This window comes from Benincasa hispida, chromosome 2 (genome assembly GCF_009727055.1).
Source record: "Benincasa hispida cultivar B227 chromosome 2, ASM972705v1, whole genome shotgun sequence".
Lineage (NCBI taxonomy): Eukaryota > Viridiplantae > Streptophyta > Magnoliopsida > Cucurbitales > Cucurbitaceae > Benincasa > Benincasa hispida.
The window spans coordinates 42500386-42517358 of NC_052350.1; positions in this window are offsets into that span (position 1 = coordinate 42500386).

The window sequence follows — 16973 nt, forward strand, 5'->3', positions numbered from 1 at the left end:
TTAACTGAATAATTAATAAATTATTTAATTTAATTTTTAAATTAAATAAATGAGGGAGTTATCAGAATATCTCCCTCTCTACTTATCCTCTCCATCACTTGGTGGGTTTGGGGGTAACATGAGAATCGTTTTTACAGTCAGTTTTTTCACTCTTCCAAGAAAATTACAGAGAAGAGTTCTCTGTGTGAAAATTACTCCTCTCCCTCTCAATCTCTCCTCTTCCCTTTTCCAAACGTTGGGCAGAGCCCACAACTCTTGCCGAATTCTCAATCCTAGAGAATACATAAAGTTCATTTTGTGGTGGTGTCCTGATCGAAGAAGAAAGCATGATCTAGATTGAGGAAAATGTGAAGAAATTGGCTTCAAGGGTAAGCGGTTTCTTCCCTATTTCTTATATAAAGCATGTTGTACAATTTAGAGTTTTAATGCACAATATATTCTTTTCTGTTAATTTTGCAATTTTTGAAATTATGTGAAAACTAAAAATGGGATTGATGCCCCACTTCCGCACAGAAACCGTCACTGGTTTTCCTTCAAAACGAACCTTTGCTCCCACTCATGCTAAAATGTCAAAAGACCCGGGTAGAACTCAAGTTGATGAGAGTCTGTAATGAAGTATCATTGGCAATTTTCTATATCTAACAAATCTAACTACCAGAAAACCTAATATTGTGTTTGTAGTTGGTGTTTGTGCTAAATATCAGTCTTGCTAAAAAATTAGTCACTTGCTTAGTAGTAAAAGAATAATAAATATATTAATGACACGAGTGATTATGCTAAATTATACACATTTGATATAAGTAGCTCTATGGTTGACACTATGATGTTGATTGAGCTAGGAGCTCTGAAGACAGGAAAAGTACATTTAGAGGTTGCTTCTTTCCAAGCAACAACTTAATTTTGTGGTTTAACAAGAAACAAAACTATGTTTCTTTATCAATAGCTAAAGTTGAATACATTGCTACAGGGAGTAGCTACACTCAGTTGATATGGATGAAGCAAATATTACAAGAGTATGATGTCCCACAAGATGTCATGACTCTTTACTTTGACAATATGAGTGCGATCAATATATATAAAAATCATGTTCAACACAGTCGTACTAAAATATTGACATATGGCAACACTTTAATCGTCACCTAGATGAGAGTAAAATTGTGTTAGAACACATTAGTACAAAAAATCAGATGGCAGACATTTTTACGAAGGCTTTGGATGCTATCCATTTCGAGGCCTTAAGAGTAGCTTTGGGTCTGTGTGTTCTGAAGGCATAACAATCAATTCAATAGGTCGGTCAGTGGTGTAACTTAGTGAAGGAACTCTTATCAAAGAGACCAGTGAGAGGAAGCAAGATCGTTCCAAACCCCATTGTGACAGAACATATACATTTACAATCAAACAGTAATAGTTATGTAAAAACTCTAAATTACAACATGCTTCAAAAGAAAAATACTAAGGATCAAGAGAACTTACCCTTGAAGAACTATTCTTCTTGTTCCCTCGATGTCACAGCACGATCATTCACCAATACAGACGTCACGCCTCAGTAATCTCCTTGATTAAGAACAAACAACACTCGTCCCTCGAATAGTAAGTAGACACCACCAGAAGGCTACCTTGGTATTCTCGGTGTGAGAATCCAGGAGTTGTGGACTCTATAGGATTTGGTAGAGGGTAGGAGGAATTTGATAGATCATATAGATGATCGAGTAAGTGGGAGATGACTATAGTCTATCGTATAGACTGAGTACTCGATCGTTTAGAAAACAAGTAACTATCGTATATAAAACTCGTTGCACGATCGTGTATGCTCTCAAGCTATCGTATAGCTAATTCTTTTGATCGTACGATTCTCAATCGCTTAATGATCACATTATGTAAAAATAAAAACGATTTTCATTTTATCCATCAGTTACCATAAATGATCACAACTTCCTACTAAGTTGGTTATTGGGAGAAAAAATCGTAACCAATTATCCCATAATTGATTTTATTAAAAATAAATAATATATTCATAACCTATAGTTTTAATATCACACCTCATGCAATATATAAACCATAGTTCTTTTTCTCCCTTATAGCATTTAATAATAATTCCTCCAATTAATGTATCTAATACATTAAGTCAATTATATCTCATATAATTGATGCAATTTAATTATATCATATATAATCAAATTTTCTTTTGTTAATTTGAACACTTCAAACTAACCCAAAAACTGATTCTCAACATGAATTCATTGAGTTACCAAGGGGACCTTGTGGACCTATAGCTTGAAGCTCAAACAGTACGTGAATAACTGATTAAACTCTTTAATCATGATATCCACCATCCGTTAACTGTTGGGCATTCCACTAAAGACCGATAACTGCACTATTTGCACTACAAATATATTTTCCTGTCCATTGGATATAACCAATCAAGAGTACGATGACCCAATTTACTGTTTTGCCCCTATAATTACATCTAACTCCTTAAGTACCACTGGTTCCTCTAATGAATAATACATCATAGTCCTACTATGAGTAAATTCTTCTCGGGCCAAGAGAAGGTGTGATGCCACATTGTTCAAGTCCCGAAATTAGCCCTTGAGGGAGCAATTTATATACTTACCCCTGGGGGAGGGAGTGAAATCTGTCTTGTCTAGCTAAGTTCCCAACTCCCCAATTAGATGAATCTCCAAAATGGTAGGTTTGAGTCGGCGATCTTGACACTCGCACCCATACAAATCAAAGGACCGCTCTCATAGGTAGGAGTTCCCAACTCACCCAGGATTAAGGTCATGTTACCTATGGTCATCCTAATGAAAAAAAAGTCTCTGTCATAAACGACGTTATAGTACGAGACTAAACATTTCGTGGTCCGATTTTATAAAAACTTTTTTGTATAGAGCATCCTTGCTCGCATTTCTAATACATAAATGGTCAGGATCAGACCATTTGTAGTACTTTAACCTCTACAAAGCAGGCCACACTCATAGTGTCAATAGGATAAAGGTTCCCTCATTTATCCATATACTACATACTATTTAGGTTATCACTTAAAACACGATCCACTTGTATGACATCACATACATGCTTAAGTTACAACGATAACTCGGGATCTTAGTTTATTGGTTTGTGGTCAATGCAACTAAAATATCTCATATTTCATAGAGAATAGTGAAGAAAATATCCCATATTATTACATCACATTTTTTTGTTCATACAGGTGTTTACAAACTACTGGACCCTATGAGATTTAGGGCATCAACCCCAACACTTAGCCCATTAAGTTTGCAAGCCCAAGTGGATAATCACATTTATAAGCACCTTACTTGCGGTTGTTGAAGGCTCTAGGAAGTTTAATGGTGTTTTAATTTCAAATTTCCTTTTGAATTTGAATTGTTGACTGTTGCTTTATGATAGGTTCTCTCGAAAAATCGTGGGTTCTTGGCTTGATCAACCGTTTCTCTTCAAGTTTATTTTGATTTCTAATCGTGTGAAGTTTATTCTGATGGTGAGCACCAGATAAGGTACACATACCTCAGATGGTAAGATGGTGAGGATCAAAGAAAAGCCAAAGAGAAAGTTACATGTCAAGGAAGATGCTCCTCCGTCTACCATGAACAAATATGGAGTTCAATTTTGAGGGTTACCTGTTTCGAATAAAAAAAATGGCATTCCCCCTCCTATAGCAAAACGAGGCCATTCGATGCTGGACTTACTATTGAGATGAATGGGAAGGAAAAGGTTAGTACTTTTTCCTTCACAATGACTGATCTTGTAGGATCTGAGTAGAAATTCATTCGGATAAAGAAAAATCTACTATGAGTGACTTCTCGAGTCACATGCATGATTATATTGCTCTATCTACAAATCCTAAGGATAATGTCGAATCGAATTCTAATGTTCAAGAGAAAGCTAAGGTTATTGAGAGTAAGTTAGTTGTTGATGAGGATTCTGCCTCTGTATCTGGTAATGTCGGGTCGAATTTGCTTGAAACTGGTGTGTCTATAAAAGAAAATGTTGGTGTAATTGAATCTAATCTAATATGTCTGATGAGAATTCTCTAAATGATTTTGTTGAAAAAGTGGTATATAAAACACTTGCTTTTGTATCCGCTCTTCCTGATGTTAGCATTGAAGGGATCAACTTCCATAGCGAAAGCACATGAACATGCATGCTTTTAATTTACGTTTCAAATTAATAGAAAAACAGAAAAGTCTTAAACATATTTTTAACTAAGCCTGTCGTAAACAGAAGAAATTATAGGAGGAGAGAGGTACATTTGAAGATAATTCTGTAATCTTCTCCAATTCCATGTCGTGATCACGATCTCATCAACTTAATGATCTCATGAAAGGACACCACCACTATGTCTTCCCTACTACTCTTTGATAGGGAAAATGTTCATGGGAACCTTTTTTGGAAGATTAAAGGAAGTAAAAGTTTATGCAGGGAAACCTTTTCTCTGTAACTTTTTAGTGAAGAGAGATTTTTTAGTGTTGAGAGAGAATTTTCTTCAGCAAAAAGAAATGTTCTTCTATTGTTCATCAACGCATAACCATTTTGCATTTGCAGTGAGGAGGGAGATAACTCCCCTCCCTCACAATAACCCAATCAATTCCGCTGTAACTGAAGGGGAGTTAAATTTTAATTAAATTAAATCATATTTAATTTAATTAATATTAGTTAATCTAATTAATTAATATTAATTAATTAAATATCATATATTTAATCAATGTTACATTTGAATCATATTCAAATGTCTTTTTCTCTCACATACTATAGTTTTAATATGAATCTCATTCATATTAAACTTAGCTTATAGTTTTAATACGAACCTCATTCATATTAAATTTAACGTATAGTTTTAATATGAATCTCATTCATATTAAATTTAGCCTATAGTCATAATATGAATCTCATTCATATGATTTAATATTTGAATCTTATTCAAAAATATTATTCTCTCATATTATATAGGTTAATTTTGAATCTCATTCAAAATTAATTTTATAATATAATGTATCTATATACATTATATTAATTGTATCATACGTTTAACATAAGTTCCCTTAGAATTTAAACAATTTAAATTCTTCCAATTGAATATTCCTTGTTTTACCTTTAGTGAGCTATCAGAGGAATCTAATGAACCTACAGATTAGAAGCTCCAATGATTCGAGATTAATTAATTAATTTAATTAAATTAATCAACATTCATTAACTGTGGGTCACTCCACTAAAGACCCACAGTTGCACTCTTTGCACTATAGAATATTTTTGTGTCCATGGATATAACCAATTATCAATAAGTGAACCTTTTATAAATTGCTCGTAACTATAGTTGGATCAAATTACCATTTTACCATTGTAATTACCTTTTACTCCTTAAGTACCTCTGATCTATCTAATGAACAATCAGTTTATAGTCCAACAATTAAATCCCTTTTGGGGCAGTGAGAGGGTAAGGCCTCATTGTTCAAGACCCAGAATAAGCTGTGTTGGGTTATATGTCTTAAAACTCACAGTTTGTAAACTTTAAACTTATTCTATTCACAACAAAAATGTTATTGATTTTTTTTTCCAATAAAATTGTTATTGAATATGTAAATTGCATTTATGGATTTCTAAATCCAATAAACTAATGAACCCATGGCTATAATATGAATACTTAAACTTTATGTAGAGACATAAAAGAGGATCAAGTTTTAGTATATAGCCAAAACGGTCTATAAGTATATGGATAAGGTTGGGTACCTTATCTTGGAGACACTATAGATGCGGCCCGCTTTGTATATTGATATCAACGATGTGATCCCAAAGTCGTTCATTTGGAGACATGCAAGTGTGGGTATCCTATGCAAAAGATGTTTGCATAAGACCGAACCATGAAATATTCAATTTTCTTTATAAATACCGTTTACTACTAAAACTGACTATTTCAATTCGATGCCCTAAGGTAACTTGATCTCAATCCTAAGCTAACTATGAACTCTTGTTTATTTGGGATTATCCTTTAATCTGTATGGGTGAGAGTGGCTCAGCATCGCCACTCAATAAGCCTCCCATTTTAGGGGTAAGACTAGATAGATAGTTGGAGACATAGTCTTGCAAGACAGAATTCACTCTTACCCGTTTTAGGGTTAGCAGATAGGTTGTTCCCTTAAGTACTGACTCCTAATCTTGAACAAAGGGGCCTCACCCTCTTTATGACTGAGAGGGAATCGGTTTATTGATAGGAACATAAACCAATTATTCATTAGAGAATCAGTGGAGACTTAAGGAGCAAGATGTTTTACAAGGGTTAAACGATAATTTTGACGTAGCTGTAAATACGAATAACCTGTGAAGGATAGACTTACTGATTATGGCTAAATCAAGTGGACAAAAAATATTTGTAGTGAGGGGAGTGCAAGTACTGAGCTATAGTGGCATGTCTCGATAGTTAATAAATATTGATTAATTTGGTTTAAAGGGTTTAACCAATTAATCTCAGATTGTTGGAGCTCATGAACTGTAGGTCCATTAGGTCTCTCTATTAGCTCGTTAAAGGATTAAACCTTAGAATAGCGTGTTGAGAGGATTTGAAATGTTCAAATTCAATTTAGGGTTCAGATCATTATATTTGATATAATCAAACATTTAATTAACGAATTAAAAGATTTTTGGGAGTTGGAAATATTTAAATGAGATTTAAATATTAATTACATGAATAGGGTTCATGTTCGCATTGAGTGTTCTATTAATTTAATATTTGATATTAAATTATTTATTAAATTTGTTTAATTAATTATTTGAAATAAATTAATTTAAGTTAATTTGAATTTAAATATTTCAAATTCAAAATTCACTTTCTTTTTAAATGTTTAATTTAATTTTATTGAAATTGATTTAAAAATAAAAGTGAGAATTTTTCACTTTTTGCAACACCTAATCCAAGCTATTAGTGGAGAATTAAGTGTCATCACTTGGTTTAATCCAGCTTGTATGATTTGTATTATAAATAAAAAGTTATAATCCGACTAAAAACGGCATGCAAAAACGAATTTTTGAGCAAAATTATCTGAAAAAAATTTCCTCTTCAACTCTCTAATTTTCACCTCAAATCTATCTCAATTTGAATCTCACAATCCAATCTAAGGTCTAATATTAGTAGAGAAGACTCTTGTGGTGGTCTACTTCAGAGATTGAAGAAGAAATTCAAGGAGATTTGGAGCAATCAAGTGAATTCATCAAAGGTTGTATCCTTGAAACCCTATTTCTGATATTTTCATGAACATGCATGCTAATCCACTAAAATTGATGTAGTTGGAGTACTTAGGATCCTAATAGCTTCCATGTGTTGAATGTCAACTCCATCATGCTCTTAAGGGAGAAATTCATCTACTTACCCTAAAGAAGGGAATGAGTGAATTTTATCTTGTGTAGTTATTTTCCTAGCTCCATACTCAGACAAATCCCCAAAATGGTAGGTTTATTGAGTCAATGAATTGGGCCACTCTCATCCGTACAAATCAAACGACTGCCCTCATAAACACGAGTTCATAATTCACTCAAAATTGAGGTCGAGTTACCTATGGTCATCCTATGAAATGTTAATCTCTTCAGTCAATGGTGTTATAAAGAGAGATTAATCATCTTGCAGTTTGGTCTTATATAAACTTTTTACATAGGATACCGTTACTCGCATGTCTCCACATGAATGATTTGAATCAAATCATTTGTAATACTTTTAACTCCTGTAATATTAGGTCGTATTTGTAATGTCACAAAGATAAGGCACCCAATCTTATCCATATACTACAGACCATTTAGGTTATTACTTGAACATGATTCACTTATATATCTACGACATATTGTTCAAGTTATATAAAATAACCTTGGATCTTTCCTTAATAGATAATTGCATATATAAAATAATCAACCATATTTAGGGCATACATCCCGACAATCTCCCACTTGCAGTATAGCAGGTGAGACATAAGCCGATGAAACATGTATCCTAGGGCATACTCTATACTCAACATGCTCTCCCACTTGTCCTGGTGCACTAGAGACATGTCTCGTAGTCCTGGACATTCTAAGAGAACCTCTCACACTTTAGTCTTGAGAATCTTGTTATATAATTCAAGCTGTTATGTCAACAAATACCATCTTAATCTTTGCACTGCACTTTCTCATAAAGTGGATAGACTAATTCATATCTGAAAGAACTTTAAAATATTTAAGGATATACCATGGCTATGTAAATTATTGCTTCACAAGAAAAAATATTGCCTTGTAGTCCAATTTACACCACTTAGGATAAAACATGGATTTCTCTAAACCCTCTATGAGACAGTGTATCTCATAAAAGATAAAATCTTAACTTTATATACCAACGTCTCATTATTCATAAGTTTTAACTCTTAAACTCAATGGTCATACCATTGACCGATATAACTAACCAATTGTATATTAAATGTTAACTAAGTATCATGTAAGAATTACATTTCCTCAACACTTGAGATGTCTTAGAAAAATTTTCCTTGGACATATCAACTTCACTTTATAATGATATACTATCATTCCATCTGAAGCTATTGCATCGAACAATCAACGACAACTTTGTAAATATAAGATGCATAAGACAAACTTAACACCATGTCTTCAACATCTCTATTTGTATATGCATAAGACAAATATACAATATCACTTCAAATCAACTATTTGAAATTGGTTAAATGGTTAAACTTTCATATTGATTTTACCTCATTCATAATGAGTAAATATAAATATAAAACAAACAAATACCCACTTTTCATTTACTTCTCTATAAAAGAACATTGTTATTGTTCAAAGTCGTGAGTTATGATACTATATCAAACCCTTACACTCAAAGATCCTAATTGTGAAATTTATTTCATAAATGATCATCAGAATTTTGTAAATTTTTTGCAATTCAATCTTTGAAAATTTTCTTGATTTGTGTAGATGCATTGAACTTTTTTTCATAAAAGAATTAATTCATTTTTACATATCTCATATGCAATAATGAATTAGATAATGTATAAAAACTCTATTAAAACAACAAGTGAAAAAATGGACTCATGTCTAATTTCTTTACCAGTTGCGGCGTTGGTTCTCATCGTTCGCCAAGAGTCTCATTTTGAAGATTTGTATCTTCAAATTATACACTTTTATGTCTCTTTTTGTAGATCCTCCTATGAGTTTTACCCCATCAAGAAAATCTACAAAAATATATTGAGATTAAGTACACATACTTTATCTCAAGTTTTATGACTTTGGCATAATGTCTTTTGTCAACATCCTTCAATTATTGTCATCCAGTATGACAACTTTGACTTCCAATGAGTCATAGTAAAGGTTGAGTCATCTCATAATTCTTCCACTACTTTTGAGGTTTTACATTTCCATCTTGTTATCTAATATGATAATGTAGACTTCAAGTAAGTCTTTGTAAAGGTTGAATTATCTCATGACTCTCCCACTATGATGAAGACTTATCTGGTTGATAATTAAAATTTGGCTATCAAATGAAAATAAATTGTTAACAATACTTGTTAACTATTAAGTGGTTTTATTTGGAACTAGTTCATCAACACAACTTAATCTTCTTACATGTGTGTAGCATTTTGTTCCTAATAAAATCAATAGTTGTCACACAACTATATTATTTTATTTTGAACCGCACAGAGGCTTTTTTATAACTCCTCTAGGACTATCAACATTTAGGTGTATTTTTGAACATTTTTTTTATCAAGCGTATTTGTTAAAGGTTCGTTTTGACATAAGTATCTTAACTTACCCAAATATTGAAATGTCGTAAACCGATTTTACAATACTTTCATAATAAAAAAAAAGGTTTCTCAAACATTTTTGGGGGAAATAATGTTCAAAATTGCAATCTCTATCGCATGTCCTTAGTGGAGTCTGACATCAGTGTAATGATTATGTTTAACAAAGTATTTAACATGTACTAAGTTTAAAAATGCCACATTTTTCCTATTGTAGCACAATTTCAACCAAATTATACATAATGCTTGAAGTTGAGATCTAATCTCATTTTTATCAATTAGGTATAGTACAATAAATTTTCTATACTAATTATTATGATCTAATCATAATTTCATAATAGAGCTGCCTAAATGACTTATACTTTAGTCTAATTTCTTTCGAACATTTCAAAGAAAATAAAACTTAAGTTGCATTAGTTTAAGATACTTTTATCATAAATACTCATCAATTATAATAGTGCCATATTTACAATGGTAGACTTACTCTTTCAGTCAATAGACCACTTGGGTCAAAATGCGTAAGCCCAACAGATTCTTTGGCCAGATAGCCTTATTTAATAAGATTCAATGACACTCTTGCATGAAAAGCAAGAATTTTGATAGGTAATAGTAATTTAACTCTAACTCTTAGAGAATTACTCGTAACTGTCATTTAAATGCCAAAGACAAGTATCCTTTTAGGAGAAAATAATTTGTCTTTCTTTCTGGATTCATTAATCCTTACTATCTCTCAGTTTAGAATTCAGATGTGTTAACTTTTAACACATAGAAAAATATATTTACTTAAAGCTGAGCATATTTTCAAATAACTTTTAAAAACATGTCTTCACTTTAAACCATTCATACTCTATGATTTATTTAGTAATAAAGTCTGGAGAAACTGAATTTCTCTTTTGATGATAAAGGCACCATATTCAATATAAATAAACGACATTTTAATGTCTCCCACTATTTTAACTGAGATGAGCTTTCTGTTGCCAACTAGAGAAGCTATTCTCCTGATTTAAGTATTTGCCAAGAAAGATAATTTAATTGTAAAGAAGAAAAAATTATGATAGTGAATCCTTATTCAACTATCAAGGTATAAATCTTTATTCTCCACCAAGAATTTAGTAAATCAAATTTACTTTATTCTTATTTCTCTTTCATTTTGAGGTATTTCTAAAATTCCTTATTGTGTGACATCCCAAGCTAATTTGAAAATTTTTTCCTTATTGGCTCTAGTCACAAAATTTTTTCTTGGATTAAGATAATACTTAGTTTTTAAAGTCATTTAGTTTCCCATGACTCCAACATATAATATGATTTTGTCACGATTTTATCTTTTAATCCAGACACATCATATGTTAACTGGATGATAAAAGGATAAAAGCAAACTATCTCTTCATTTATAATTCATGAACACTTCATGAATTGACAATAATCTTTTAAGAACATTTCCCAAATAAAAGACAAATTTATAAATACACTACCATTAAGTGTTGATGATATTTTTTGAAGTAACTTATTTATCAAATCTTTTCACTTATATTGGTAATTAAAACTCTTGAGAGAAATTGACATCACCTTGAAATATATAAAACATGTTATTTGACTATATAGATTCTTTTATACATTCTACTTTAGCATAGAAATTAAAAAGAACCAAATAGTTTATGAATCTTATTCATATTAATTAAAAATTTCTATCGCTATGATACTCCAGTGATTTAGGATAAATGTCATCGTAAGACAATCAATTACTCCTTCACTGAATCGAGACATTCTCAACCAAATATCACACAAGAATAACTCTTATTCTTATAATATTTAGTTACCATTATTTTTGTCAGAATTTCATTAACCATCTTAATGAATTCTTGTAAGTGTAATCCATCATTTTGGAATTTATAATTTTGCCCCAACAAGTCTACTGTAGGGAATAGCAATATTGAGAACAAAAAAAAATATAGTCTTATCTTTTTCAAAAGTTAACCCTGATATCAACCCATGCAAATACCTTCTGTAGGGAGATGCATCAAAGGCACCTCAAGGCCAAGCATGAATCTCATATTGTTAACCAATGATGGATACCACGGGGATGTGTTGACACATGTTCCTCTCCCACTTACTATAAATACTTTATCCGTTCACCTTGATATTGATCCATGCAAACGCCATTCATAGGGAGACATTTCTATGGCCACTAATGATTCAAAGATTAATTAATTAAACTCTTTAAATAAATTAATCAACGTTCACTAACTGTGGGTCACTCCACTAAAATGTTGGATTTAGTGTCCTAAATCTCATATATCTTGTGGTTTGTATTTTGAAAGAATAAATTTTTATTTAATAAAATAAGAGGTATTTTTTTTACATTCAGACTGCATAAATTCAATCCAACAAACTAAGATCCCAGGTTATGCGATGTCACCTGAACAATATGTGGTAGACATACAAGTGGTTCATGTACAAGTTATAACCTAAAAGGTCTGTAGTAAATGGATAAGGTTGGGTGCCTTATCCTGGCAACACTACGGACACGACTCACTTTATAATTGTTACATGAGTTGTAAATATTATAAACAATATGAGCCATATTGTTCATCTGGAGAAATGTGAGTGAGGGTATCCTCTATAAAAAGTTTATACAAGACCGGACCATGGAATGATTGGTTTCTCTTTATAACACCGTTACTTGAAGAAACCAATATTTCACTAGGATGACCATAGATGACTTGACCTTAATCTTGATTAAGTTGTGAACTTCTATTTATGAGAGAAATCGTTTGATCTATATGGATAAGAGTGGAAATGTTAGTCGATTAAAAAATCCTACCATTTTGGGAATTTGTCCGAGTAAGGAGTTAAGAACACACCTATACAAGAAGGAATTTACTCCTTCTCAATCATAAGAAAAGTAGATAAATTGCTCATTTAACAACTGATTTCGGGTCTTGAACAATGAGGTCTCAATCTCTCACTGGCTCGAGAGCTGTTAGTTTATAGTTAGACTATAAACTGTTTGTTCATTAGAGGAATAAGTTGTATTTAAGAAGCTAGATGAAACTATAGGGGTAAAATGGTGTTTTGACCCAACTGCAGTTATGAGCAATTTGTGAAGAGTCGACTCATCGTTGATTGATTATATCTATGGACACAGAAATGCATCCACAATGCGAAGAGTGGAACTATCGATCTTTAGTGGAGAGAACAGTAGTTAATGAATATTGATTAATAATTAAAAGAGTTTAATTAAATTAATCTTATATCATTGAAGCTTCCAATCTGTAGGTCCATAAGGTCCCCTTCTCAACTGGGTAAAGATAGTAAAAAGGAATCATTTGAATTTTTCAAATTAATTAAAAGAATTTTATATTAATATGATTGATATAAAGTATAGTGAATTCTGAAAGATATGATCAATAACTCAAACTATATTATAATAGAGATGTATTTGAATGAGGTTCAAATATTAGATTTATATGAATTGGATTCATAAAGAGATATATGCACATAAATATGTGATATTTGTATCTTAATTAATTTATTAACTTTATATTAAATTAAATAATAGTTAATTAATTAATTAGCTAAAAGGAGTGGTACCACCACAAGTGTACATATCAAAGTAATAAATTTTCAATTCAGTTAGGGTATCGTCTGTAGAGACTAGCACAACTTAGCTATTGTAGTTCTTTACCAATTTTATTTAGGTGACCAAAAATTGATTGAGAATAAAAGTTAAATTCGAACAATAAAAATGGAAGAGACAATTTAGAAGAGTTCAATTTCAGGGTGTTGTTTCATTAAGAGAATCTGAATGGTTGTTGACATGCAAATGATTAATAGAGATTAAATGAGGCTAGAAGTCTAAAGTCGGGAAATCCTTTCTCAAGCTCAATCCGTTCTAACCATAGTTTATCAAGTTTGAATTCTAGCACTTTTCAGGTACTTTTCACCACCCAAACTTAAAACTTTGCTAGTTTCGAGCAAAGGAAAAATAAGAGAAAAGGCAACAAAGAAGAATATCATAGGTACTGAATAAACAAGATCCCAAATATACATGCCCCCACTCTAACCTCATCAACTTCTCAGTACATGCAACACTTATCCATAGAGAAATTCATACACATCCTAAACATTGAGAGTTTCTAAAGCTAAAACTTTTTATCCCCTTAGTGTTTGACCTCTCCTTTAATTCAGAACTCATTAACTAATTTAAGATTTATTTTAGGTTAAAAGTCATCGATTCAAACATACTATTTTGGGGATACGTCTGATTTGGGAGCTGGGAACTCAACTACACAAGATGGATTCACTCCTTCCCCAAGGCAGGGGTAAGTAGATAGATGGCTCCCTTAAGGGCTAATTCTGGGGCTTGAACGGTGTGGCGCCAAACACCTTCTCTTGACCCGAGAGGTGTTCACACATAGTGGGACTATGTTGTATTGTTCATTAAAGGAATCAGTGGTACTTAAGAAGTGAGATGTATCTACAGGGGAAAAACGGTAAATTGGCCTAGCTGTACTTACGAGCATCTGTGAAGGGCCATTGTACTCATGATTGGTTATATCCAATGGACATAGAAATATATCTGTGGTAAGAAGAGTTCGGCTGTTGGTCTTTAGTGGAATCACTGACAGTTAACGGATGGTGAATCTCGTGGCTAAAGAGTTTAGTCAGCTATTCATGTACTGTTGGAGCTTCGAGCCACATGTCCATTAGGTCACTTGGGTAGCTTGGATAAAGTCGAGAACCAGTGTTTGGGTTAATTTGAAATGTTCAAATTGACAAGAGAAAGTTCAATTATATATGATATAATTGGACTGGTTAATTATATATGATATAATTGGCTAAATGTATGAGATACATTATTTTGGAGGAAATTAGATATAAATATGATTTATATCAAGTAGAGGAAAAATACTATAGTAGATATATGATATCAAACTATAGGATATAAATATAATATGATTATATTTATTAATTAAATTAATTGATTAATTATTTAATAATTAACCAATTAATTCACGTTTGAACGTGGGATCATGGGCCGCGAAGGTTAAGGTAACCGGCGGGTTAAAGTTTCATGGAACTCTCAGTATGAGATCCTTCAGTAGTCATCTGACTAAGCTAAACTTCTATATTCTGGATGGCCTTCCCATGACTTGTCACTGTGCTCTCCAAGAAATTTGTCTTGCTTTTTGATTCCTTTATAAATTCCCCAAGTAGATCCTTCATAGATGGTTACTTCTCAGCATGTGGTTGATAAGCAAAAAAACCTGAAGGGGTCTACAAAACATTTTTGGTGTTAGCATATGAAAAGGCCTCATGATTACGCATACCTGGACGATAATGGGTAGGTTGATGCGTCTGATATGAGATAAACTGGGAAATCTGGTGTGATCCTTGGAATGGATTGGCTCTGTGCACCTAGCCTACTCAGGGTCAAACCTTTCCCATGATGGATTCGTATTGCATGCATCCATTGTCGCAATCGATGGTTGATATCATGTAGAAAATTGATTAATAACACTAGTTACAAAAGCCATCTGTGTCTTTAATGCACTTACCTCATCAAGCTTGTAGAGCCCTGCCACTCTAGATGTGGACCTCTTTGATGGTCATTTGTAACTTATGGCAGCCATATCCTCCAACAGTGATCGAACAGCATTAGCGTTCTTAGAAAAAATGGATCCACTTGTTGCAACATCTAGTATGGATTTCATCGTACTGGTCAATATATTGTAAAATAACTGGATTTGAAGCCAGTCAGGATATCCATGTTGAGGGCACTTGCACAATAGCTTCTTATTGCGTTCTCATGCTCATCCTTTCTTTGTCTGAATGTTTCAATTTTCATCCTCAATATTGGTCCTTGATGGTGGAAAGACTTTGTTGAGGAAAGCTTGTACAAATTCATCTCATATAGTTATGCTTCCAGCTGCAAGAGACTCAAGCCAATCCTTTGCTTTAACTTACGTAGAAAAAAACGTATAATCTTAAACGAATAACATCAGCAGATACTCCATTTATTTTTATCGTTCCACATATTTCCAAGAAAGAACGAATATGATTGTGTGGGCCTTCATTTGATGTTCCTTTGAATACATATCTTTGCCATTTAAATCAGATCGAGCTTCAACTCAAAATTGTCTGCATTTATTGTAGCCTCTATAATTCCAGTCTGAGGTGTAGGAACAGCTGGCTGGAAGTAGTCTTGAATAGTCCTAATAGCTCCCAATTGATCTCCTATAGCGTTGAATTCAACTATCAAATTCTTCTCTTCAAGATTCGTTCAATTTCTGGATCAAAAGGAACCAGGTCATATCGTCGATTTTTTCACATACATAAGATCCTCAAACAACTTAATTAAAAAAATAATAAATAAAAATAACATAAAAAAATCTAAATTAAGGCCAGCTCAGTTCTTAGCAATATTAAACTTAGGAAAATTCTTGTTGACAGTCACTGGCAACGGTGCAAAAAACTTGATACCACCGTAAATGTACGTATCAAAGTAATAAATTCCCTGTCCAGTTAGGGTATTGTCCATAAAGGCTAGCATGAATAAATTTTTCCTTGACTTAGCTATTGTAGTTTCTTACCAATTTTATTTAGGTGACCGAAAATTGATTGAGAATAAAAGTTAAATTCAAACAATAAAAATGGAAGAGACAATTTAGAAGAATTCGATTCAAGGGTGTTGTTTCATTAAGAGAATCCAAATGGTTGTTGACATGCAAATGATTAATAGAGATTAAATGAGGCTAGAAGTTTAAAGCCGAAAAATCCTTTCTCAAGCTCAATCCGTTCTAACCCTAGTTTATCAAGTTTGAATTCCTTCTTATGGCTTAAACTAGTGTAGCATTAAGACACCCTTCAATTACACCTCTTATTATTCTATAATAAACATCATGCATTATTGAATAATAATCTAAACCATCATATCCAACAAATTAATCTCTTTTTCAAGCAGAAGAATTAGCCCAAGATCAAATGATTAATGGCCAGACAATAATATGCATTAAGAACAAATAACTTAGAATTCAATCAATAATTAATCATTCACAATGTCAAGAATTCATTCAACAAAATAAAAAATCTAAATACATCCTAGAATTCAGAGTCTAGCTACACATGATTCCAATAATAATGAACCCTACACAACAGGAAATCATCATGGAAGAAGAGAGAATGAAA